We start from the raw sequence: 22,266 nt of genomic DNA on the forward strand, positions 1-22,266 counted from the left end.
GTGTAACTTTACGTTGCACATCTGCAAGGATGCCTTGATCTAGGTCGCCCACTTCTGAAGAGAATAATTTCTCAAAATATTGTTGCACAATATTACACATTGACACCCCATCCTCCTGCATCATCCCATTGTGATCAACCAGCCCCTTAATAGTATTCTTCTTCCTTCTGCGTGTAGCATAGTTGTGAAAAAAGCTTGTATTCATGTCTCCCTTCTTGAGCCAATTCACCCTGGCTCTTTGGATCTAGTAGATCTCTTCCTGTTCCAGCATAATTTCAAGGCGAACCATGATCTCCTTCTGAGACTCAGCATTGGCCTCAGTCATCGGTCCCCTTCTTAATCTCTCAAGATCACGCTTAAGTTCATAGATTCCCTTCTTAGGCTTTTTCAACACTTCCTTATCCCATTTATGCAATTCTTCATGAACATCCCTCACTTTCTCTGAAAGGGTCGGGGCCTCCCCTCTAACCCGTGCTCTTGCCCAAGCTGCCTTAATCATTTCTTCTACTGTATCCTCTTGCAGCCAACGTGCTTCAAAATGTTTTGTACTTCTCCTTCCTTGGACCGGCGCTAGATATTGTGTATCCATCACAATGGGTTGGTGATCGGATCGCGTCATTTCACTATTTATCACTGTTGAATAGGGAAACAAGCTTGACCAAATAGTGTTAGTGACTGCTCTGTCTAGTCTTTCTCTGATATGACCTCTTCGCCATGTGTATAGGTCTCCAGTGAAACCCATATCATTCAGTTCACAATCGGACAATACATCATGAAAAGCCTGCAACTGCCTTTGTGTTCTTGGTCTACCTCCCTCTTTTTCAGAGTTATATACGATCTCATTAAAATCCCCCATAAGTAGCCATGGAACCGACCTATCCTCTTTAATCGACCGAATTGCATCCCAAGTTCTCCCTTTCTAGTTCCATTCTGGCTCACCATAGATTCCTGTAAATCTCCATCCTCCATCATCCTCAATAAGCACATCAATATAGTTCTGTGTAACTCCCTTCATACGGATCTTAACCTCATCCCTCCACATTAGCAGCAAGCCCCACTTCTCCCATTGCTTTCATGAACGATCATTTTGTCAAAACTTGCTCGTCTTCTCACCTTTTCTGCCTTTGCTTTATCCAGATGTGTCTCAGACAGAAAACACACATCTGGCCTCACTTGCTTCTGGACATCCAGAAGCGAATGAACTGCACGAGAGCTCGAGAGCCCCCTGCAGTTCCATGCAAGGATTTTCATTGTGCTCGGCCACTCTCCTCGAAGGAGAGCACCGATCTTGCATTAGGGTTTTCTTTTTCCTCCTCCTCACCACGTTCAGTCCTTCTTGGCCTCTTCTTCTCTTGCGCTGCCAAGGGGCTTATCGTAGCATTCTTCTTGGGTGGTTGCTCCAGCAAATTGACCTGCATGGCAACACGTCCTGAGTTCTCTGCAACCAATTCTTCCCCCTTCTTTAACTGCTTGTCATTGTCTTTTGAATCTTCGTTCTCTGAGACTTCCATATCAAAAGCCTCATCCTCCATCCAATTTCCATGCCCACCCCCTCTTCCTCTTCCTCACCCTCTGCCCCTACCTCTTCCTCCTTGATCTTCCCTCGTCCCAGCAAATGCCATGAATGGTACTCTCAGCCAGTCACCCCAATCACAGCTTTCCTTCGGATGGACTCCATTTCCACATTCAGAGACATCATGTCCCAAAATTCCACAGAAGAAACAAAAGCTTGGTAATTTCTCATATTGGACCAGGCACATCATCCTCTCCTTTATAGTAATCGGGACTACTCTCACTAGCGGCTTTTTTAGGTTGAGCCAAACTCTAGCCCGCAGGAACAACGTCGAGTTTATTTTCCCTCATTCACTAGCACTGCAATAATTTCCCCCACCTTCGCTGCTACTTTCGCTGCTAGCTTTTTCTTCTTCATCAGACCCTCCAGCACTCCTTGGATTCTCGCCCAAATAGGGATCTTATCCAGTTTATAAGCCTTCACATTCAAGAACACATCATATTCCTCCATGACTATTGCCGCCCCTTTGAAAAGCCATGGTCTTCCATCCATCACCCTCGTCCAGTCCCCAAGACAATGTAGCTGGACCACGAACAGATTAGGTTCCATTGCTTTGAATGTTACCTCCTTTCCCTAAATAGGGCTAGCCAGCGTACTTCCCTCACAAGCTCCTCATATTCTTCTGAGAAATCAAGATCGTCTTCGTCTTCCCCTTGTAGCTTCATGCCCTCTAGATGTTTCCCCTGCCCCACCATGCCGTCTACGTCTTCCTTCTCTATTCCCTTCCCCTTCTCCATCGCCTCTCTTTCCTCCATGCTGTTCGCGCCTCCTCCTCCACGGACACGTAGGGATGGGCCGATCGCTGAGATTTGTTTTCAGGATCACGTCGATCTCGACGTGAGATTTGTTTGACTCCGGTGCCGTCACTAGAGGAGACAAAACCCTAAGATAGGGGAGATTCCACTTGCCTAGCATGCATCTTTATATTGGTTTTCTAATTAGACGTGGCTTGGTTTTTTTAAGACTAGACGCGGCGGCCAAACCGCAAACCCGGATCAGGCTGAGCTGGAGCCATGGCATGGCACTGCCACCCTCTAGTTGCCGGAGACGGGCCGCTACTTCCCGTCCTTGTCCACATGGTGGCACGCGTCGAAGGAGGTCTTGGACGCGTACACATATATGGTGCGGGCGAGTCTCGGTGGTCGGTGAGCACGCGGTGTGGGCAAGCCATCCCGGTGGCTCGTGAGCACGGTGGTGGCCAACGTGTGCGCGGGCTAGGCGATGAGCCCCCTTGCGGCGTCGCGACGGCCCGGCAAGCGCGCGGAGCGAGCGATCGATGCAGCTGCAGCCGAGCGCGCGCGGCTCACAAACATTCGGCATGGACGACCAGTGTGGAGGTGGCGCACGCGGGCGCCCAGCGAGGCCGGTCCAACCATAGAGTGGGTGACCAGGACGAGCTCGGCCGACGCGATGGGTGCGGGCGGCCGCGGTGGCCCGAGCAATATATCGAGCTGGACGGGTGTCGACGGTGCGCCAACTCAGGCGGTCGCGGCGGCGTGAGCCACGCTCCCGAGCGCGGGCAAAGGGGGCCGACGACGGGCCAGCTCATGTCCAGGGCGGTGCAGCAGAGATAGCAGCAGAGAGATGGGCAGCCTCCGGTCGAGCCGCTTCTGCGAGCGCGGGAGGATGGTTGTGCCGCTAGTCTTGTTGGTCACCGGACGGCGGTGTACGCCGGCGGCGAGGTGATGGCAATGAACTGTATGAACTGGAGAAGAAAGGGAATTGACACAGGAATTTAGTGTTGCAAATCGCAACGTTTTCTGGTGCATATAATTGATATATATAGAGAAACAAATGGAGCATGCCGCCCATGGCGCGCACGACGCAAGAGAGGTGCGCGTCCATCCCCACGCACGCACGACGTCCGGCCATGGCGGCATGCCTAACTACCACTACTCCTGGCGCACGATCACCACATGTTAGTGTCTGTGCGCATGCATGAACGAGTGAAGAAATAAACATGCTGCCTATCTATAGCACATAGGAGTATCCAACAATTCTCCTCCTACTCCTGGTGTGCCTGCTTTACATGAAGAACACCAAGTTTGGAGCGTAATTCACAGAAGCGCTCACGCCCCAGAGCCTTGGTGCAAATGTCCACCAGCTGCTCCACCGTCCCAATGGACTGGAGTTGGACCCTGTTCTCCTCGACGCACTCACGAATGTAATGAAATTTCACATCAATATGCTTACTTCGGTCGTGGAACACGGGGTTCTTGCTGAGCGCGATGGCGGACTGGTTGTCGATCTTCAGTGAGAAGGTGGCCGCCTCCTCTCCCTTGAGCTCGGCCAGGAGACGGGCAAGCCAGACGCCCTGGCATGCAGCGGTGGCCCCGACAATGTACTCTGCCTCGCACGAAGACAAAGCCACGACCCGCAGCTTCTGGGACTGCCAGGTGATGACATTCCCGCCGAGGAAGAAGACGACTCCGGTGGTGCTCTTGCGGGTGTCGATGTCGCCGGCTAAGTCGCTGTCGCTGTAGCCGACGAGCTGAGCTTCTTGCTTCCTTTAGTAGCAGCAGCCGAACTGCAGTGTGCCTGCCACGTACCTGAGCACCCTCTTCACGGCGACCAAGTGCTCGGTGGTGGGAGCCTCCAGGAAACGGCTGACGTACCCCACTGAGTAGGCAAGGTCGGGCCTGGAGTTCACCAGGTAGCGGAGGGAGCCCACAATGCTTCGGTACATGGTCGGGTCGACCAATGGAGCTGCACTCTGCTTGCTGAGCTTCAGGCGGGGCTCCATGGGCGTGTGGCTGGGGTTGCAGCCAGCCAGGCCCGCGACTCCAGGATCTTCGCCGCGTATGCGCTTTGGCACACGGTGATGCCGGTGTCGCTCTGGGTGACTTTGAGCCCCAGGTAGTAGTGGAGGAGGCCGAGGTCACTCATCTGGAACTTGGACTTCATCTCCTCCTTGAACGCGCTGATGTCGTCGTCGTTGCCGCCCGTGATCACCAGGTCATCAACGTAGACCCCAACGACCAGGCGGCGGTCCCCGGTGTCGCGTAGGTACACGGTGTGCTCGAAGGTGCTCCTCTGGAAGCCCAACTCGATCAGGGAGGAATCGAGCTTGGCATACCAGGCGCGCGGGGCTTGGCGGAGTCCGTAGAGTGCCTTCACTAGGTGCAGCACCTTGTTCTCATGGCCACGCAGCACGAATCCAGGTGGTTGCTCGACATAGACTTGTTCCTGGAGTACGCCGTTCAGGAACGCGGACTTGACGTCCATGTGGTGCACTGCCCAGCCCTGAGATGCGGCATGGGCCAGCAGCAGCCGCACGGACTCAAGCCGCGCCACCGGCGCGAACACTTCTTCAAAATCAATCCCCTGCTGCTGCACATAGCCCTTGGCGACGAGTCAAGCCTTGTGCTTGGTGATCACACCTGTGGCGTCCTTCTTGGTCTTGTAGACCCACTTCAGGCCAATCGGCTTGACGCGCGGGGGAGGGTCGACGAGCTCCCAAGTGTCACTCGCCTCGATGGACGTCATCTCGTCCAGCATCGCATGGCACCAGTGTTCATGCTTCAGGGCTTCTCCAAACGATGTCGGCTCGGCGTCGCTGGCCAGCATGAGGTGCTCCTCCAGGTTTCGGTCGACGAAGCCGGGTGGAGTGGACTGCCCGATGATGTTGTCGACGTGCCGGAAGCGAAGAGGTGCCTCGTCGTCGTGGTCCGCGTCTAGCTGCTCGCTGAGCCCAGAGCCAGGTGGAGTGGCGTACTCGATGTCGGGGCTCTGGTGCGCGCCGGAGAAGCTTGGAGTCCAAATTGGCGATGTGGGCACTCCTGGGGACGACGACGAGCTGGAACGCGGCGTGCTTGGATCAGTAGGGGCGCCCGTGACCCTTGTGCTGGTGGTGGTAGTCACGGCGGGCTCCTCCACCGTGGGCTCGTCGATGGTGAAGTCGGTGGCGAAGTCGGTTGCGTGCCCGACGTGGTCCGCGGCCCAGGCCCACTGTGCGCCCTCGTTGAAGATGACGTCGCGGCTGATGTGCACTCGGCCGGTCATGGGGTCGTACACTCAGTACGTCTTGGAACCGGCCTCGTACCCGACAAAGATCATGCGCCGGCTGTGGTCATCAAGCTTCTTCAGGTTCGGGGTAGTCACCTTGACGTGGGCGACGCAGCCGAACGTTCGGAGGTGATGAACGGCCGGCGTGCTCCCGGTCCACAGCTCGTACGGAGTCACTCCTTGGTTGGCCTTGCACGACGTCCTGTTCAGGAGGTACACCGCCGTTGTGACGGCTTCCCCCCAGAACACGCCAGGGAGCCCCTTGTCCTTCAGCATGCTGCGCGCCGTGCCCACGACGGTCAGGTTGCGCCGATCGACGACGCCGTTCTACTGGGGCGTGGGGGGCGCTGTGAGTTCGCGCCTGACTCCCAGATGGGCGCAGTAGTCGACGAAGTCTGCTGCGGCGAACTCGCCCCCGTGATCGGTACGCAGGGCGAGCAGCTTCTTCCCTGACTTGCGCTCAGCGGCAGCCTGGATGTTCTTGATGGCGGCGGCAGCAGCATCTTTGCTCGGCAACAGGGCAATCCACATGTATCGGGAATAATCATCGACGAGCAATAGAAAGTACTGATTGCTGCTCGGTGTTGGCGGTGTGATGGGCCCGCAGAGGTCGCCGTGGAGAAGCTGCAGCGGCTCCGCGGAACGCCTAAGTGCCTTCTGTGGGAACGGCGCTCGGCGCTGCTTGCCGGCGAGGCACGCATCGCAGAGCTGGTCCACTTGGGTGAGCAGGGGCATGCCACGGACCAGCTCCTGGCGCGCCATCTTCCGGAGCGCGGTGAAGTTGCCGTGGCCGAATCGGGCATGCCAGGTCCACGCCGCATCATCGGCGCGCGCGGCCAGGCAGACTGGGCGTGCAATGTTGACGTTGAGCACGTACGACCTGCCTGGGCTCCTCGGGATCTTGGCGAGCAGGCGGCGTTCCTCATCCCGGATCCGCATCAGGCCATCCTCCACGAGCACCTGGTAGCCGCCTTCGTCGAGCTGGCCGACGGAGATGATGTTGGCGGTGAGGCGCGGCAGGAAGTAGACGTTGGAGAGCGTTTGGTGCTCCCCGTTCTTGCGGGTGAAGAGGACGGTGCCGCTGCCCTCGATCTGCGCTATGGAGCCGTCGCCGAACCTGACGGTCCCGTGGATGCTGTTAGTATAAGCCTGATGTGTTCCCAACTGGAGGACACACTGTGGTGAAGCTGGAGAAGCGAAGGCTGCAGTGGATTTCAAATGGGAGCGTTGGCGGGAACGGTTGCTGGACGGGGTGGAGCGGGGTGACCGCGACCACGACGGTTGTCTCCGTCTGATAGTGTGTTTTTAGCCAACTTGTATCTGTGTTTATTTGAATTTGAATTATGTAAGCGCGTGTGTTAGTGACTGGTATAAGTTGCTGGATGTAAGAGGTGTGTGTTAGCGCTTTGAGACACTTCGTGTGTGCTTTGTATCGTGTCCACTGAAAGGCGAAAAGGGGCGCCCGTCACCCTGGCGGTTGCTGTGTGTTCATTCAGTGTTCATCCAGATCTCGTTTCTTTCTTGCGCGATCTTGAGTTTAGGCATAGCCACTGTGTGTTCCAGCTCGTGATTGTCGATCCTAAACCAACATTTGGTATCAAAGCCTTCAATCACGCAGCTAATCCACGAGAGTTCATCGTGTTCATCCATGTCGCTGACAGTTAGTGAAGGGAGTCGGGGAGGCGGAGATAGCCAGCGTCAGTTGTTTCCAACACTGACGGCGACGAATTACACTAGCTGGAGCATCCGTGTTGCTGCGATCATGGAGGAGCAGGGGTGGTGGGAGATCGTGGAGCCGCCAGAGGGAGAAGCAGCAGGCGCACTGACGGCGGCACAGTCAGCCAAAGACAAGAAAGTTCGGACACATCTCTTTCAGTGTGTGTCTGATGAACTTTTGATGCAAGTCGCGAAGAAGAAAACTGGTCGGGAGGTCTGGGAGGCGTTGAAGGCAAGGTTTGTCGGCGCTGAACGTGTGAGAGATGCGCGACTACAAACTTTGAAGTCAGAGTTTGATGCTCTTGGGATGAAAGAGGTCGAGACGATCGATGAATTTGCTGGAAAATTGACAGCCATGTCAGTTAAGTACAGCAATTTGGGCGGGTCATTGGAGGATGCAGTCATGGTGAAGAAGTTGCTCGACACCGTGCCAGATCGCTTCATCCAGTGCGTGGCCGGGATCGAGCAGTTCTGTGACTTGAAGACTCTGGCGTTGGATGATGTAATCGGTCGACTTAAGACATATGAAGAGCGTACCAGGCGGGGAGCTGGTGGTGTGCGCTCAGATAGTGGGCAGGTGCTCCTTACTCAGGCTGAGTGGGATGCACGGCAGAAGAAGTCGACAGGAGAATGCTCTAGTGGTGGCAAATCACAGGGCGGTGGTGGCCGTGGAAGAGGTCATGGACGAGGAGGCCGGGGAGGCCGAGGTGGTCGTGGTGATGCAGGAGGCACTGAGAAGAAGGATAAATCTCATATCAAGTGTTTCAAGTGCAAGCAGATGGGACATTATGCCAATCGATGTCCAAACCAGAAGAAGGAGGAGGAAGCTCATCACAGCAAAGCAGAGATTGAGCCATCAGTACTGTTTGCAGAAATGGAGGTTGTGAATCCAGGAAAGAGTTCACATCAGAAGTTTCAGAACAAAAGGTGCTTGAATGGTGGTTCAATGCAGCCTGAGCTTCATTTCACTGGTAATGGAGAGCCCACTGGAGACACTTGGTACCTTGATAGTGGTGCAAGTAATCACATGACTGGAGACAGAAAGAAGTTCAAGGAGATTGACTCTTCATTTCTAGGTAAAGTAAAATTTGGTGATGGTTCTACAGTTGACATTCAGGGAATTGGGTCAATTGTGTTTGATGGGAATAGTGGGAACAAATGGGTGTTAAGAGATGTTTATTACATACCTAAATTAAGAGCTAATCTGATTAGTCTTGGTCAGTTAGTTGAGCATGGTCATGTTGTTGTGATGGATGAGGATATTATTACTGTCACTGAAAAAATTCCCCATAGAATGATCATGTGTGTTCAGAGAACTGCAAATAGGCTATATAAGATTGGACTCAGTGTTGGTGAACCTGCTTGTTTATTGGCTAGTCTGGAAGACCAGGGTTGGTTGTGGCATGGTAGACTTGGTCATGTTAATTTTCATGCACTAAAACAGCTAGTTGATAAGGAGATGGTAGGTGGTGTCCCACTGATTCAGAAACCAGATCAAGTTTGTCAGTCCTGCTTGGTTGCAAAGCAGACTAGATCATCTTTTCCTAGATCAGCTCTTTGGAGAGCAGAAGAGCCACTTGGTTTAGTTCATGTTGATCTATGTGGCCCTATCACACCTACTTCAGTAAGTGGCAACAAATACTTTATGCTACTGGTTGATGATTGCACTAGGTGGTGTTCAGTGTTTATGCTAAAATCTAAGGATGAAGCAGTAGAAGCCTTTGTGAAATTCAAAGCTCAAGTTGAGAACAATTGTAATGACAGAATCAAGGTGCTTAGATCTGACAGAGGTGGTGAATTTCTTAATGAAGCCCTGCAGACAATCTGTGATCATGCAGGAATTAGGAGACAATTCACAGCTCCATATACACCTCAGCAGAATGGTGTAGTGGAGAGAAAAAATAGAACAGTCATGGAGATGACTAGAGCTTTGATAAAGAGTATGGGAATACCAGGGAGATTTTGGGCAGAAGCAGTGAGACATGCAGTATACTTGCTCAATAGACTGCCTACAAAGGCTATGGGGAGCAGAACACCATATGAAGCTTGGAATGGCAAGAGACCTCATCTTGGCCATCTAAGGATTTTTGGGTGCAAGGGACATGTCAAAACAGTAAAGCCACACTTAAAGAAGTTGGATGACAGAAGTGTGCCAATGGTTTATTTTGGCATAGAAGAGGGCAGCAAGGCTCACAGGATGTACAACCCTCAAACTAACAGAATTGTGGTTAGCAGAGATGTGGTGTTTGAGGAGACAGTAATGTGGGACTGGGGAGCTGCAGATAATGCTGAAATCTCAGATGAAATGGAGATGGGTCAGTGGAATTCACAGATTTATCTGAACAATGATGGAAGAGATGTTGATATGGAATCTCATGGAGATCATCACAATGATCAGGGTGCTGGAGACAGTACTAGACAGCATTCTGTTGCAGGGGGAGATGGAGTCTCAACTGAGTCAACCGGGCAGATTGAATCTGTCCAAAATCCGACAATAGGAATACAGACTGAAGCAGCACAGCATTCAGATCAAAGTTCAGGCTGGGATCAAGATATGGTGGATGCTGTGGACAGTGATGACTATGATGAGACACCTAAAAGGTTTAGGAGTCTAGATGAGGTTTATCAACACTCTCAGATTGTGAATCTGGATTCAGATACTGATGAAGAAGGAAATGCAGGAGCTGGTGGGCAAGAAAATGCAGTGGAGGTAGCTGCAATGCTCACAGTGATGGAGGAACCTACATGTTTCAGTGAAGCAGTTGATGATCCAAATTGGATGCAGGCCATGGACAATGAGATGCAATCAATCTGCAAAAATGGAACATGGGAACTTGCCACTTTGCCACCTGGGCAGAAGCCAATTGGGCTAAAATGGGTTTTTAAACTCAAGAAAAATGCAGATGGTGAAGTTGTGAAACATAAAGCCAGGTTAGTGGCTAAAGGATATGTGCAGCAGCAAGGTGTTGATTTTGATGAGGTTTTTGCCCCAGTAGCAAGGCTTGACACTATCAGGTTAATTCTGGCTTTAGCTGCTAACAGGGGATGGCAAGTTCATCACCTAGATGTCAAAACAGCTTTTCTAAATGGGGATTTAGAAGAGGAGGTGTATGTTGCACAACCTGAGGGGTATGTTGTGAAAGGCAAGGAACAGATGGTTTTGAAGTTAAGTAAAGCTTTATATGGGCTCAAGCAAGCTCCAAGAGCCTGGAATATAAAGCTTGACAAGACACTGAGACAGCTTGGTTTCAGAAAATGTGCAAGTGAACCTGCAGTGTATAGGAGAGGAACTGGGAAGAGTACAGTGGTACTTGGTGTATATGTTGATGACCTAATTGTGACAGGTGAAGATGTGTCTGAAATTGACAAATTCAAGAAGCAGATGACCTCTCAGTTTGAGATGAGTGACTTGGGCTTATTGTCATTTTATCTTGGGATTGAGGTAGAGCAACTTGAAGATCACATCACAATCAGGCAAAGCAGCTATGCAAAGAAAATACTCTCACAGTTTGGTATGAGGGATTGCAACCCAGCAAAATACCCACTAAATCCTGGCACAAAATTGGATGCAGATAAACAGGGGGAGAGAGTTGATGCAACTGAGTACAGGAAGATAGTCGGCTGTTTGAGGTATTTGTTACATACTAGACCTGATCTCTCCTTCTCTGTTGGCATGGCAAGCAGGTTTATGGAAAAGCCAACCACAAAACACAGAGATTTATTGAAGCAAATCATGAGATACCTGAGAGGCACTTTAAACTTTGGTCTGGTCTATGTCCAGAGTAAGACTGAAGAAGTATTGACAGGGTATTCAGATAGTGATGTGGGGGGTGATCTTGTGGGGAGAAGGAGCACTGGAGGCATGGCATTCTATTTGAATGAGAATCTGGTGACTTGGTGTTCCCACAAGGAGAAGACAGTGGCATTGTCATCATGTGAGGCAGAATTCATGGCAGCAGCAGAAGCAGCAAAGCAAGCCTTGTGGCTGAGAACATTGCTTGGGGAGTTGACTGCAAGGAAGGCCAAGGAGGTGACACTGTTCGTTGATAACAATTCAGCTATAGCCTTGATGAAAAATCCTGTGTTTCATGGGCGTAGCAAGCACATAGATATCAAATATCACTTCATACGTGAGTGCATTGAGCGTGGACAGATCTTGGTGAAAAGGGTCTGTACAAATGAGCAGAGAGCAGATGCTCTGACCAAGCCACTGACGGCAGTGAAGCTAGCAGTGATGAGACGTCTGTTGGGAGCTCGTGAATTGGGTCCACATCAAGCTTAAGGGGGAGAATGTTAGTATAAGCCTGATGTGTTCCCAACTGGAGGACACACTGTGGTGAAGCTGGAGAAGCGAAGGCTGCAGTGGATTTCAAATGGGAGCGTTGGCGGGAACGGTTGCTGGACGGGGTGGAGCGGGGTGACCGCGACCACGACGGTTGTCTCCGTCTGATAGTGTGTTTTTAGCCAACTTGTATCTGTGTTTATTTGAATTTGAATTATGTAAGCGCGTGTGTTAGTGACTGGTATAAGTTGCTGGATGTAAGAGGTGTGTGTTAGCGCTTTGAGACACTTCGTGTGTGCTTTGTATCGTGTCCACTGAAAGGCGAAAAGGGGCGCCCGTCACCCTGGCGGTTGCTGTGTGTTCATTCAGTGTTCATCCAGATCTCGTTTCTTTCTTGCGCGATCTTGAGTTTAGGCATAGCCACTGTGTGTTCCAGCTCGTGATTGTCGATCCTAAACCAACAGATGCCGGAGTCGAGGTGGGCGAAGGCGGATCGGGACCCGGACATGTGGTTCGATGCGCCAGTGTCCAGGATCCATCTTGCCAGATCCGGTGCCGGTGCTCCGTCGAAGGCAGCGAAGACCTTGGGCTCGTCGAAGTGGAGGCCGGCTGTTGACTTGTGCGGTGGTGGCAGCGGCGAGTTGGGGACGAGAGTTGGAGATGACTCGTGCTCTCCCCAACCCTGGACGGAGTCGATGGCCATCATAAGTGTGGCCTCCTCCTATTCCTGGGCCACATGGGCCTGATGGGCCGGCTCCTCCTTCTTCTTTGTGCGGCAATCACTGGCCAGTGGCCCTTCTTGCCACACCGTGGACATGGGTCGTCCGGCGGCGGACGAGAGGAGCTGGTGCCACCGGCGCCGCGTCCTCGGCCGCGGCTGCGGCCCTTCCCGCGAGTGCCGAAGCCACAGCCGCCACGCCCTGAGTCGCCGGACTTCTTCTTGTATTTCTCCACCCACTGCTCCTCAGTGAGCAGCAGCTTGCCGCTCGCGGTGTGCGCCGGAGCGGGCTCGACGTCGTCAGCGGCTTTGAGGCGGCCAGTGACTTCCTCGATGGAGAGCTGGGAAATGTCAAGAAGAGTCTCGATGGAAATGACCAATTGCTTGTACCGTGGACGGACGACGCGCAGATACTTGGCCACCACCTTCTCGTCGGGCTCGGGGTCGCCCAGCATCACCAAGCGCTGAACGATGCCGGTTAGGCGCAAGGCGAAGTCCTCGATGGGCTCCCCGTCACGGAGGGCGATGGACTCGTACTCGGCACGGAGGTTCTGTGCAGTTGCCTTCCGCACCCGACCGTCGCCGATCCGAAGAATCTTGATGGCGTCCCAGGCCTCCTTGGCGGAGTCCTTGGCCAGCAGAATGGGGATGAGTTCCCCTGGAACGCCGCTGCAGATGGCGTCCAGCGCGGCGCGGTCGTCGTCGTACTCCACAGCGTCCCACAGGTGACGGGCCTGCATCTTGAGTTGCATGCGCAGCGACCAGTCGTGGTAGTTGTGCTTGGTCAGCTGCGGCCAGTTGTTGCCACCGCTGCCTTCCCGGACGACGCGCTCGACGATGACCTCGCGTGGATGTCAAGTGCGCGAGCGGCGTGGTGCCCGGGAGCGACGCGGTGAGCGCCGCGGCGAGCGGTGCGGTGAGCGGCGTGGTGGAGAACGGCTTGGTGATGGCGTGCGCTTCGGCGTCTTGGTGCCGGAGCCGCTGGAGCCGTCCTTCTTCTTCTCGGAGGGTGAGCGGCTACGAGGCTTGGGTGGTGACACCATGGCGGCCGCGCGTCCCTTCGTCCTAGCTCTGATACCACTTGTTGGTCACCGGACGGCGGTGTACGCCGGCGGCGAGGTGATGGCAATGAACTGTATGAACTGGAGAAGAAAGGGAATTGACACAAGAATTTGGTGTTGCAAATCGCAACGTTTTCTAGTGCATATAATTGATATATATAGAGAAACAAATGGAGCATGCCGCCCATGGCGCGCACGACGCAAGAGAGGTGCGCGTCCATCCCCACGCACGCACGACGTCCGGCCATGGCGGCATGCCTAACTACCACTACTCCTGGCGCACGATCACCACATGTTAGTGTCTGTGCGCATGCATGAACGAGTGAAGAAATAAACATGCTGCCTATCTATAGCACATAGGAGTATCCAACAAGTCCAAGCTGCCGCAGCTAGCCACGGAGTTTGCCCCCGTCGCCGCAAGTTGGGTCGCCGCCACCACCACGAGGTAGCCTAGGCTCGCTGGCTAGGCGAGGTGGCTTGCCGCGGCTGCCAGCTAGATCGACGCGCTGCAGCTAGGAGGCAGGAGAAGATAGGAGTCACACGGGGCTGCAATCTACGAGGACGGCGGGGTCAGGGCGTATTCTTCCTAGCTGATGGTGCCGCTCCGCTGACACGGATCCATCACCATCACGGTACAAGGGAGATACAAGAGAGGTGTCCCGCTGCTCGGCTCGCTCCCCATGGCACCACCGCTTCTAAGCCACCACACCGCAGAGCCACCCTCGATCAACGCACGACACATCGTTGGCCGCCGCTGGCATGCTGCCAAGCCGTCGGACGTGTAGTTGTGTGTGAGTGTGTCAGTGTGTGTGTTTGTGTGTATGTGTGCGTGTGTGCTTACTTTACAGTGTGTGTTAGTTTGTGTTTGTGTGTACATGTGTGTGAAATGTGCGTGTTGGTGGGCTACGTGTGTTCGTAGTCGTAGGTGCCGGAACGGCCGTCGGGCAGCGCGGTGGAGGACTAAAAATAACCTAGGCCTTGTTTAGTTGTGATTTTTTTTTGGATTTCGCTACTGTAGCACTTTTATTTTTATTTGACAAACATTGTCTAATCATGGAGTAACTAGGCTTAAAAGATTCATCTCGCAATTTACAGGTAAATTGTGCAATTAGTTTTTATTTTCATCTATATTTAATGCTTCATGCATGTGCCACAAGATTCGATGTGACGGAGAATCTTCAAAAGTTTTTGGTTTTTGGTGGGAACAAACAAGGCCCTATTCCTTTTTCCATATTAAACCCAATAATATATATTTTTCAATTTCTATGCACCTGCTCAGTGGTACCCATGAATGACTATTTTCATTCACCCCGCCGCCTCTGGATGTCGTCATCCTCTTGCGGGCCTCCCCCGCCCGCCGGGCTATTTAGTTGATTACCCTCTTACCTCCACACGCGTCGCGACCGCCCTCCATACACTACCTCGAGCCTCTGAGATGACAAGACCAGAGACGCCGTGGGAGGTGAATGGCCCACCCACTGGGAGGTTTACCCATGCGGATGCCTCCTCTGTCGCGCCCCCGTTAACGGAGGTGAAGAAGGAGGCCATCACAGCCGCCCCACCAAAGTTGTCCCCACTGGGATTAATGTGGAAGTCAGCATTCACGCCCTCTTCTTCAGCATTAATGTTGGAGAAGAAACGCCTTCCCTCGGCGGCGGTGGCCCCCTTCATGCTTGAGGTGAGGAAGGAGAAGAATTCGACAGTGCCGACGCTAGTGGGGACATCTTCCAGGACGGTGGCACCAACGGTGGAGAAGCACATCCACTGCATTGTGGGCAATGAGAACAACTGCCGTCGTCCATGCCTCCGCACAACATATACCTGTGCTGGAACCGCCGCATGGATCTCCATTAATGGCCAGGTATATGATCTATTATTGCTTCACCATACTTCATTAGTTAGCCCACCCCACCCCAATCCCTCATCAACATAAACCAGCCTAGCTCGTGGATGAATTTCATGAACTCGCTCGTGGTCCGTCTGCCGGGAGGCCCCTTGAGAAGAGGAGGGATGGGCATCGGGCGGAACTGCTGGGAAGACCAGACAGTCGCCATGGCCTCGATGGCGGCGGAGCTAGAGCCTAGAGGGGACCTCGCGGCTCTGACGCAAAGGTAGTACCGCAACATCGCCCTCCTGCAGCTGTTCAATGCGATGCCGACGCCGGGCGCGAGCGGGTCGTGCTGAGGCCCGCTGATGCGTGCACCATGCTCATGGGACAAGAGCGAAGGGCCGGGGACCGCGGCGCCGCCGTCCTTGGCCCCGGCGACCTGATGCTCGGGGACCTGTTCCTCGGGCCAGGGCTGGATCTGCTCTGGAGTACGTGGCCGATGCCGACCCAATCGAGCTGGCAGAACACGCCACCGGCCAGGAAGAAGGCCGTGGCTGCGCTGCCCACGGTCCGGGTGCGCGAGGTCTTCATCTGCTACCTGGATGAGGTCGCGGTCGGTGGATGACGATGTACGGGACCCATCGCCGAACCAGTTCACTGACAGTTCAGATCGAACCAATCCACTGGCCTCTTTACCCCATTTTCACCCAATTCATGAAGATCCAAATGAAAAACCAAACTAAGAACCCGGTTTCAGCCCAAACCATTCCCAGGTTTACTTCTGATCTATTATTGCTTCTGATCTTGTTGTTTCACATTTTGCAGAAGAAGCTAGACATGGACTTCCTTGGAGTAGCAGTTGATGGATCCAGCAAAGAAGATGAGGAAGATGACCACCTAACCCAGCAAAGCAGTGGGCGCAATGACAGGAGGAGCAGCGGCAGCGCATGCAACATTGGATCCAACCCGAACGAGAAGCCAATGAGCCCAGAAGAAGTTGCGTACACTGACAAGAGAATAAAAGAACTTCTGGAGATTATGTAGAGCAGCTGGGAAGCTAGGCAGAAATTTCTCTGTCGTAACCAGAAGAAAATGGAAAGGAAGATTGAGGAAGTGCAGCAGATGAATAGGGAGTGTAGTGCAAGTGAGCACTAGTAGAATCGGGCTCATAGCTGGTGCCCTCTTTTTATACCACAGGCGGTTCCAGTTACAATGCGCCTGTGGTATAAACTGATTATCACATGCAGTTGGCTTAAGCAAACCGCCTGTGTAAATGCTCCATTTACACAGGCGGTTGACTTAAGACAACCGCTTGTGATAATCAGTTTGCACAGGCGGTTGACTTAAGCTAACCGCCAGTGTAAATGGAGCATTTACACTGGCGGTTGGCTTAAGTCGGCCACCTGTGCAAAATATTTCCACAGGCGGTTGGCCTAAGCAACCACCTGTGGTATCTCTATATAAATATCGCTTCTTCCTCCCCGACCAGAACAGTATCTCGCACCCACCTTCCATTGGGGGCGATTTTGGAGGTCCAGATTTCTCAAAATACAAGGAGGGAGGTTTTGATCTTCATTTCTGGGAAGGAGGTTGCTAAAAAAAGGTTAGTTGATGTCCCTATTGCCTCAATTTGCTCATTCTAGCTCAATTTGAGCCACTTTTTGGATCTAGGGTTTCACCATGAGTGAGAGAGAAGAATAGCTAGCTTCTTGTCTTTATTTGTTGATATGGTTAGATGAGGTTGTTTAATATGGTTGGATAATACCTCTCAACATGTTTTGCTTCTCAATTTAGCTAGTTTTTACAAGATTAAACCAATGGTGTGTTCTTGTATATTTATGTAGAGAGATAATTATTGATTTTTTATTTTTTTAATTATATGGTAGTCAGGTTTTTTATTATCACCTTCCACATCATCTATGTCTTTATAATGAATGTTGTGTTTATATAGTTATGCTATACGTAGGTTTTTTAATTTATGTCTCTCTCCCTTTATAAATTTCTCAATTTATTTATCCATATGTATGTATGTTCCATGAGTGAGAGAGAAGAATAGCTAGCTTCTTGTCTTTATTTGTTGATATGGTTAGAAGGGGTTGCTTAATATGGTTGGATAATGCCTCTCCTGTCTCCATTTTCATGATTGCTTCTCAATTTTAGAGAGAGAAATGTAAGATTGAATCAATGGTGTGTTCATGTATATTTATGTAGAGAGAGAAATGTAGATTTGGTTTTTTCAATTATGTGGTACTTTAGTTTTTTACTTCAATATCTCTATTTATTTCTCAATTAATTTTTTTCACATCAATATATTTCTAATGAATTGTGTGTTTCCACAATTATGCTATGTACTTAGTGTTCATGGTCCTTAAGTATCAAATATAATCAACAAATAAATAGAGAAAAGGATCTAAATGCAACCGACACCTAGACTTAGGGTTTTATCTGACAGAATTCCACAAGTTTTGGTGTTTGTCTATTTCTGCAGGGGGTTATCAGGAATTATAGAGGAAAGGCCCACACGTCGGGTTTACATAGAGATATTAATGTGCACCGTAATTATCCAACATCTAGAAGAGTCCAGAAGCCACGGGAACGAGCGGGAGGCCGAGCGGGCCCGGGGACAGGGCGCCCGCCCTCCCCCCTTGGGCGCCCAACCTGGCCTGAGAGCCAATCAGGCTCCACCTCGTGGATCATGCTCCACCGACCTAAGGGATTAAGGAAAACAGTGCGATTAAGGTCGGTTTGATCTGACGGCTCATATTCATTTGGAAAGACTATATAAGCAGGGCCCTAGCCCCTGGAGGAGAGGACCTCGGAAGCCCTAATTCATTCATTCATCTCGGGAGAAGAAGTCTCTGATCAAGCCCTAGAGCCACCACATCAACTAGATCTCTAGTTTAGCATAGCTACATAGGATTAGAACTAGAAGGAGTCAATCTTCGATTGGTTTTCGGATCTATTAAGAGGATTCTTGGTAATTCCTCTACTGTTCTTCATTTGTTCATCATTGTTCTTCAATATTATGAATATGACTTTGTTCTACTTCAATATATTGATTATGACTTTACTCTACTTGTTTATATTTGCAATTATATCGTTCTTAGTTTATCATAGTTATATGCTTGGCTTAGTTAGATTGGAATTATATACATGTTTAGGATTGTATAGCGTTTATCCATGTGTACAGTGGGTAAATGATAAGTATTGTGTAGGTGTGGTGCCTATACCGTATTTATCTGTGATTGTGCCCTATATGCCGGATCGTGGGGTAGTTCATGGTGGTGAGAGCTCCATTGATTCTTATATACTCCCCCTTCCATGTATAGGGCAGGCAGAGCAACATTATTATAGGGGAGTGATTGCTATGTTTCTCATCTTCTTTGGTAATATCACTATGCATGGGTGTAGTCCTATCTCGCAATGATTGCCAAGTGTAATTGCACTAACTATGATATGCTAGACTTTACAGTTAAGAATAACTTAGGAAATATTCTTGTAGTTCATCCTAATTCCATGCTAATGACTTGCTAGAATATCTGTTGAGGTGCTTATCATTATTATATGTGGCTAGTTATGCTGATCAGATTAATTATCTTTGTCACCATTCATACTTTATCTATATTTTATGTGACATTTATCCCTGTATGAAAGAGATAGATAAATGCTCTCTATTACACATGCAATGATAGATACTCAATTCCATATTTCATTCCATAATCAACATTGATGATTAGCAATCCCTTCCCAGTGGTAAAAATATAAATAACGATACCTCGAATACTTCCCGGTTAAAATTCTACATCGGTATTAATCTGTGCGCTTGCAGATCTCATTTATTATTCATTCAGAAGAGCAATTGCTTATTTCAATACCGTGTCTCTCATGTCATACTGGGGATGACAACTTGGCTTAAGTGGCATGAGGGATAGGTTCGGCATTTTTGGCGCCGTTATCAGAATTAGAAAACTAAGTCTACTTTTGGTAATGACGTTAAGAATGCCCAACAAGCATTTTTGACGCCGTTGCCGGGGAAGGTTGAGTACTAATAAGGAATGAATACGGAATTTCGAGTCATCATTCGCATCACTAATATGATCGAGATTATCAATTCTCTCATACAGTTTTACCCTTGTCTTTTCCTATTTTGATTATTTTATGCAGGGTAATGTATGAATAGAAGACATCTTCCAAGAAATTTTGTTGATGATCCCAAAGCATTATTCAGAAAAATAAGAGCCAAGCTCAGATCGTCAACACTTCAGCACAAAGCTTCATCCAACCAAGAAGACCGCCAAAGTTTCATCCGGAACTTGTCTTCAGAGTTCGAAGTCATGGCGAACAAGTCGATCCGCGAGTTCTCAGCTCCCACTACGGACAACATCCGCACTGGACCTGCTGCGGAGATCGACTGCAACTTTGAGCTCAAGCTTGGGTTCATCAACATGGTGCAAGCCAACCAGTTCTGTGGAAAGGCGCACGAAGATGCTAGTGCTCATCTCCAGCACTTTCTAGAGAATTGCAGCACATTCACCATGTCAGGAGTCCCCAGAGATGCTATACTACTTCACCTATTCCCATTCTCACTGTTGGGAAGAGCGAAGCAATGCTTCTACGCTACAAAGGAGAAGAATACTACGTGGGCACTCTACTCCACGAATTTTCTGGCTAAGTTCTTTCCCATGGGCAAGACCAATGCTCTCCGTGGAAAAATTACAAGTTTTTTGCAACAACATGATGAATCTGTTCAAGAAGCATGGGAGCGCTTCCAAGACTACATCCTAGAATGTCCCCATCATGGAATGGAGAGCTGGCTACTGATGCAGATGTTTTATCATGGGCTCGGCAATAGTGTCCGAGAGACCATGGATGCTGCAGCTGGAGGAGCATTCCTATCACTCACCATACCACAAGCCACAGCTCTTGTGGAGAAGATGGCGTCCAACCAAGGCTGGAATGAAGAAAGGACTCAAACACGCAAGAGAGGTGGAGGTATGCACCAGTTCAAGGAGGTAGACATGCTATCTGCCAAGCTAGACCTGCTCATGAAGAAGCTCGATGATAAAGCTGGAGATAAGAAAGAAGTCATGCACGTCTACGACTCTCACATGACTTTGTGAGGAGTGTGAAGATGCTGGACACTAAGGCAATCAATGCTCTGAGATGCTTGAGGACGTGAACTACATCAACAACTACTACTACTACTACTACCGCCCTCAACAAAATCAAGGTTGGAATCAACAGAGGCCTAACTACTCAGGTAATTATCAAGGTAACAATTCTTACAATAATAATAATAGTTTTCCACCTCTGAGAGAGTTAGTGTCTAATCAAGGAAAGCTAATGGATAACTTATCTAAGAAATTGGCATCTAATGATAAAATGTTAGAAAATATAAATAATAGAATGGATAATTTCTCTACTACCATCAAGAATCAAATTAGCTTTAATAAAATGATTGAATCTCAGTTAAATCAAATAGCTGCTGCTGTTCCTGCTACTAACCCCGGTATACCATCACAACCGGAAGGATTAGAATCTGCAAATCTTGTAGACATGTTTGATGCACGTAACTACTGGAGTAACCCCATTGTGGAAGTAACTACTGACCTTCTGCCGGTCAAGAGAGGCGATCCAGCACACCCCGTCATCCCGATCTCCATCGGCATGGTGGACTTCCCAGAAGCACTCTGCGACTTTGGCTCCAGCGTCAACATTATGCCCAGGGTACTCTCTAAAAAATTCTTTACATATCCTTTACTAGAAACAACCATGTGTTTACAGCTTGCAGATCGGACACTAAGTTTCCCTAAGGGAATATTGAAGAACCTCTATGTCCGAGTTGGTACCTTGTACGCCCCAGCAGACTTCGTGGTGACAGAGACCGGTTCTGATGAGAGGGCACCCATCATCCTAGGGAGGCCATTCCTAAACACCTCAGCAGCTGTCATCTACGCTAGTGCTGCCAAGATCAGTTTCTACATCAAGGGGAGGAAGGAGACATTTTCCTTCAAGAACAAAACTGCACAAATCCCAGAGCAATCCCGACATGAACCAAGGAAGAGGACCAACAGGAGGAACAGGAACAAACAAGTGTGGACCGAGTCAGCTAAGATGGTCACTGCAGTTCATGGAGGTCAAGATCGTCGACTCAAGTCACCGTTCCTGACCAAGAAGGACGACCCAGGTATGCCAAGCATCCAGTGCTCCATTAATGGATACAACTTCCACAAGACGCTTTGCGACAACGGGTCGGGCGTCAACATAATGGTCGCAGTCACCTATCAGCTCCTATTCGGAACCATGCATATATTCAGCTCCAGATGGCAGATCAGACATTCTGAAAGGTTGAAGGTATAGTAACTGATGTCTCTGTCAAAATAGACAATCATTTTGTCCATACATACTTTCAGGTTATTGACATGGGAGAAGATGAGTACGATCCACCCATCATCCTTGGGAGACTGTTCCTTAGCACCGTTAAAGCAATCATCTACATTGGAACCGGAGAAGTCCACATGCACTTCCCCTCTAAGAAGGTACGCCGCTATTTTACTGACCCTAAATATATAGTTGAAGACTCCAAGCATGTCAGGACAAGAAGAAGACGACGCAACCGCAACCAGAGGAGGCAAATCATCAAGGACTGATGGGCAGACTATGAAGGAGAAGTGGTAAGGTCTGAAGACATACAGCTTGAACAGAACTGTCCTAAGGAGTAGCACCAAGTCAGGTGCGGAGAGAGAAGATAGTTATACACGAAGAGGAGGCGCCACCAGAACCACCGACTACGCCATCCAGTGAATCCCAAGACGACTGAGAAAATAGAGAGTCCCATTCGGAGGACTTAAAAACACCGAACGTCTTGCGAACGTCTTGCTAAGAGGTAAGCTTGGTAGTTATCCTTTTCCTTGCAATTATTTAAAATAGTTTGCTTAGTTAATCAGGTTCATATCATCTTGAAAAGAAAAAAATAAAAATGCTAAAACCAGTAAGCCCCATGTGAGTATACAAGTGACATAAAACTCATAAGTACATTCACTGTGGTGGCATAAAAAATATAATAAATTAAAAATATTCTTC

At 50.1% G+C, this 22,266-nt stretch overlaps 1 pseudogene; it reads left to right on the forward strand.

Annotated features, from left to right (window-relative positions):
- The window catches only part of LOC8062544, a 93,182-nt pseudogene that overhangs the window by 60,488 nt on the left and 10,428 nt on the right, over positions 1-22,266 (forward strand).

Source organism: Sorghum bicolor, chromosome 2 (assembly GCF_000003195.3).
Source record: "Sorghum bicolor cultivar BTx623 chromosome 2, Sorghum_bicolor_NCBIv3, whole genome shotgun sequence".
NCBI lineage: Eukaryota > Viridiplantae > Streptophyta > Magnoliopsida > Poales > Poaceae > Sorghum > Sorghum bicolor.